Below are 5,805 nucleotides of genomic sequence, written 5' to 3'. Positions count from 1 at the left end.
ATGGGGCATTTCTCGTTTCATTCAGCTATAACACTTGTCTGTCTCATGCTTGCTGCAGATCATTATATGATTGTTAGAAACAAGAGATCCTATTGAAAGCACTTACAAATAATTTTTTCAATGCAAAATACATAGGGTATTTGGGTTAACCTCATTTTGGAAGAAGGCCTGAGGTATGCAAAATCTTCTTTTCGTTACATCTTAAGAATTTGCAGGTTTCAGTTTTAAATATTTGCTAATTTGTTGATTTGCACTGACTCATGCTCACCTGAAGTTTCTGCTATTTTCTACTCTGAGAAGTTACATCCAAGAAATTTATAGACAACAAGTGCTTAAACGCCACAGATTTACAGCCTTTTCTTGGCACACATCATTTCATTACAGGCTCCACACCCTAGTACTCTACAGCCCCTCTGATGGCTCCATTTTTGGGGTAGTTTTTCTGTATGATTCATTATCTTCTCTGAAGGAATTTTGGCTCTTCTGCCTAGCAAATTGCCCCTCTACAGTCATAGCTCTTAGAGGGACAATACTGTCAGCAGCTAGTATAATCTCGAATCTTAGAAACGACCTAAATTTGATTTTGCAGTAGATTCAGAAGGTCTTTTGTGTCCAGGAGGTTTTGCAACTCACCTGCCATGGTGGTGCGCAAAGTTTCGCGAATGCTGGCGGAAGAAGAATCAATTTTCTTAGATATCCATTTGTTCAATCCCCCCTTTTTTCTCTCATTTCCATGTGAGATAAAAAATTATGCATCTTCATTCATAGAATAAGGTCAATTGCAGCCGCGTGCTTAATACACAGCGCTGCGGAGACTCGGGCGGCCCTTATGGCACTTTTGCATGTCAATTTTTTTCATCCCATGTCGAGTAATTATTTGTATTATTTTAGGACTAGTTTTAGAAGCTCTGCACATAGCTCGATCATGAATTGGATTATGAGGTTGCTAGGGAAAAATCCTGAGCCTCAGCATCTTTTGCCCTGTGCATATCTGTTCATAATTTCGTAAATGGCGGTGGGCAAAAGGAGTTTAGTTTTTTGCATGGGCTGTATCAGTGGTGGTCAGAGGAGACGGAGGTGAAAACATAATATTATAATTTAAATGTACCAGAATTTGTGGATTGTATGAACTAATTTGCACAAGTTGCAGGTAAGTTTGAAATTTTGTGTGGAGAGATTATTGTTTCGATGCCACTGTGTTGTAAATTTTCTTTCTGAATGTTTCAAGGGAATATTGGGTTTCCTTTTATTATGTTTATTTTCTGTCTGATCTTTCTATGCAGATTCAGGTTTGAGCTTTCTATACAGATTTGGTTTTGTATTTTGTTATTGATTTAGATTTGTATATATTTATTTTGGTTTGAAATTATATTTATTTATTAATTTTTCAAAATCCCATTTGGCATCACATGGCTTCATAGTGGCAAATGTCTTTCGTGGGATTGAGAAAGTATTTCAATTAATAACCAGGAAACTAAAAGTTTGAATATTTCATGAAAGTAGAAAACTATTTGCAGACAACTTTTTAAATTTTTAAATAAACCAGAAGATTTAATGAAGCTTGTAAACTTACTCATGAAGATTTCGCAAGTTTTTCTATGTTTTTAGCATTTTTAATTTTCCACTTAAGAAAGATTTCCTTTGTGTTTATAATTTACTGTGTTTGATTTTAATTTTTCAATAGGATCAGCTTGATTCCATATTAGTTAAAACATAATATGTCTTGTTATCTTACCCGATCCCTATTCTAATGCATCACTATTCTAATGTAGAAATGTAATTGGGCAGCCATTTGTAGCTGATTCATATATGGATTAACAATGGTGAATACTATGGGTAAATCCAATGGGCAGTATTGCTATTGTTTCTTTCCATTCAAAAAAATAACGTAAATGTTTTGCTTGCATGATAGAAATGTGTACAACCACATGCTGCTTTTTTTGATGGTTGTCATAAAACTCTTACATATACATGGGGCTATAATATTCTTTCATATATGATGTTATTGCTCTTGCTATAAAATTGTAAATTTTGCAGGGGCAATAAGTAATGTTCCACTTGATTGTTGTCATATGATTTCTGCTCTTAACATGGATGTTGTTTAGGTGCCACAGCTGATGATGCCTTAAATCTCATTGTTGACAAATGCTTAGAATGTAAATTTTATAAATCAATTTCTAGCCCCTCTAAATGGTTATATTTGTTGCACGCTCTTTTCAATTCTGTGTTTCAGTTGTTTTGATTCATTGTACCAGTGTATAACTCAATTTACTAAAAATAATTCAATCTATTCATTGAATGTTTAGACACCAGTGACATTCTTGAGGCCAACTAAGCCAGCTGTAAACTATATGGAAGGTATAGTAAATTTCATTTACCTCTTCTACTTAGCATTACTTTTTCGTGTTCGAGCATAACAGTACAAAATGTTAGATCGTTCAAAATTTGCATTGGAGCATTCCACTTGAGCAATTACTACTACAATCAGCTGGCATGAATACACCATACTCTAAAACTAATGTGCTCTTTAATCTGCTACATTATCAATCTTATCTCCTTCCATCCCTCTCTGCACAAGGCAGGAACTAAGCTGCTCCGCTTTAGTTTTGTAATTCTATAATTGTAATTAATAGTTATCAGGTGCAAAAGCCATGTCATCTGTGAGCGGCCTCCCGTGTCATTCTGCATGAGCATCTAGATCCCCTCTTTTGTCTACTAAAATAAATGTTCTCCCATTTTATTCCTCTTGAATTTATCTTCGCCCAAGTGAATGTCTTCTAGCTTTGGCAAATCACCATCTATTAAGAGAATTTTCAGCGACTGCATGCTGATAAAGGCAAGGTATCCATGCCGTATAGCCATTTTTTTCATTCAAAAGGTTTCATGCTAATTTGTAGTTCTTTATTTTTAAATATAGTTGCAATAATAGCGAGTACCTTCTACATCTGTAACTACCCGTAAGTACATATGCAAGCGGCTATTGGACTTTTGCTGGTACCAAAATCTCTTTCACTTGTGAATTCTTAGATAGTTGATGTATGCCATGGAATTGAATTTTTCAGTCCCATAGGTGGAGAATTATGTTTTCACGTCAAATGCTTATTATTTGTTTTGTTGTGTTCCACTATATTATATTAAACTGAATTGTTATGTTTGGTTTTGGTTTATTTTTATATTTATTTTGATTTTTTGTTAAATATTTCTCTTCTTTCATTTGTTATTCATATTTTTGTCAGTAGTTTTTTTTATTTTCCATTCAAAAAGTTAAAAAAATCATATAGCCAGTAAGAAATAAGCAAAATTGAGTTTTTTTAGATTTCTAATATTTTTAATAATCTTTTTGAAAGTCATTCCAAAATAATAAGAAGAAGAAAATATGTAAACAATAAATAATTGATTAACTTTTAATGTCCCTTAAAAATATTGTTTTCACTTCATCATTTATTAATATTGAAAGTTAAAAAATATTGATGCATATTATATTTATATATTTTTAATATTTATGAATATATTTTAAATAGTGAATTATATTTTATAATTTTAACAATAGCTTAATCTTGTTCTTTTCACATTAGGTTGTACTCCAACTCTCTCCAGAGCTCTTGTTAAAGTAAAAGGCCTCGCAATTTATTTTTTGTATAAATTTGAGAGTGATTTAGGATTATCGACATAAAAGGCCTCACAATTAAATTTTTGTATAAATTTGAGAGTGATTTAGGATTATCAACATAAGATTTTGTGAGGTACAAAATTACAGTGTTCCAATATAGGTCTCTCTCCCTTAGTTGAAAATAAATCAACAAATGAACAAAGAGGGAATCATAAAATCTCAAAGCTTTCTTGGTGAACATAACCAAAAACTCTAGCTATGTAATTGTATATGCATCCACTAGTTGCATATGATGCCTTCTATTTTTTAGTATCTCTAAGTGAAGTTTTACAAACATTAAAATTTTAAATGAAAAATGTTATATCTATCATTTACCAAAGCATATGGACATCATTAATCCATCGGGAACACAAATAGTGAATAGTACAAAAATGATATATACTAAAGATGAATGTTTCTTTATTTCATGACTAGTGTCCTTTATTGGCAGAATTTGATCAAAAGTTTGAACATTGTGTTGAAAATGGAAAACTTGAAAACTTTAATTGATAGGAGAGGAAGTATTATGCTTTATTTCTTGCTCCTCTTGGTTGATTTAGATGAACAAACTGCTATAATTCCTGGACAAGGACAAGATGATACCCACTTCACTTGATGCATTGTGCAAGGATTTTAAAATTATTATTCATTTTCATCATACTATGTGTAATTTACTTTTAGAAAATCATGCATCTTATGTTATATTTGGGAACAATTAATAGTTCGTCGAGCTCCCTTTCTAAAACAATGGCAAGTTACTAAGACATCATGCTTATACCAATCTGCATCAATATATGCACACAAAATAAAATTACTTGATCTATCATATCAAATTCCATAATCAAATGTTCCATTCAAATATGTATATATCATCTTTATTGTAGCATAATGATACTATTTTGGATGAATTTGGAATCTTTCCACAATACCAACTATATTTTCTATATCTAGTTTTGTGTGAGTTAGATATTGCAATCCTCCAATCATAGATCTAAATTTCTTCTGCTCAACTACAAGTGTCTCATCTTTACTGGATAACGTGTGACCAATTATTATGGGTGTATCAATAGGTTTGCAACTTTCTAGACCAAATCTTTTCAACAAGTCTTTTAGATACTTGACTTATGAAATAAATATCCCATCTTTTCTTTGCACAATCTACAATCCTACGAAAAACTTCATTTCTCCTATCATGCTCAATTCAAATTCCTTTTTCATTTCTTCAGAAAACTTATTACTTTCTTTATCATTCCCTCCAAATATTATGTCATGATGAAGAAACCATCATCAATTTTCTTTAAATATAGATTGCCATTTTTTGTACCTTTATTAAATCCAAGTTTAGATAAATACCTATGCAACCTTTCATACCAAGTTCTAGGTGCTTGCATCAAACCATATAGTTCTTTCTTTAGTTTCCACGCAAACTCTTTTTCTTCTATTAGAGGGAATCCATCAAGTTGTTCAATGTACACTCCTTCAAGTTCTCTATTCAAGAAAGATGACTTGACATCCATTTGATAACCTTGAAATTATTTCTTACTGCATAAGCCAAGAACATCCTTACTACTTCCATTCTTTCCATAGGTGTATATGTCTCTTCATAATCTATGCCTTCTTGTTATGAGAAACCTTTGCAAACACATCTGTCCTTTTTTCTCACAACTTCTCCTTCTCATTCTTCTTATTTCTAAATACCCACTTGGTTCCTATCACATTCTTGTCTTTAGGTCTAGGAACTAGTTTCCATGTTTCATTCTTCACAATTTTATTTAATTCTTCTTTAATTGCTTACATCTAGTGATCATCCTTACATGCTTCTTCTGTGGTCTTAGGTTCCACTTGAGAAATTAGATATAATTCCTCATTCACTCTATTCCTTGTCATTACACTTTTATCTCTACTCCCAATTATCTACTCTAGAGGGTGATTCTTTGTCATGTTTCTACTGGAGGTAGGAGTTGACATCTCAACTTTTATCTGTTCTCTAGGTTCAGATCTTTGTTCTTCTACATGGTCAATAGATACATCATTCTTCAAGTCATTGTTAGTCTCAAAAGGAAATTCAACATTTTGTCTAACAATTCCAGAAGTACTCTCTTCTTCATTATAATTATAATATATCATCTTCTCTTTAGTACCAAACTTTTAATCAA

At 32.0% G+C, this 5,805-nt stretch overlaps 1 pseudogene; it reads left to right on the top strand.

Moving 5' to 3' along the window:
• Nucleotides 1-2,105, top strand: LOC149536904 (uncharacterized; annotated as a pseudogene).
• The last annotated feature ends 3,700 nt before the right edge of the window (nucleotides 2,106-5,805 follow it).

This window comes from Cupressus sempervirens, chromosome 10 (genome assembly GCF_028749045.1).
Source record: "Cupressus sempervirens isolate cs-2001-9-10 chromosome 10, ASM2874904v1, whole genome shotgun sequence".
Taxonomy (NCBI): domain Eukaryota; kingdom Viridiplantae; phylum Streptophyta; class Pinopsida; order Cupressales; family Cupressaceae; genus Cupressus; species Cupressus sempervirens.
The sequence above is the reverse complement of the archived record's forward strand: the minus strand, read 5'-3'. Positions and strand labels throughout refer to the sequence as shown.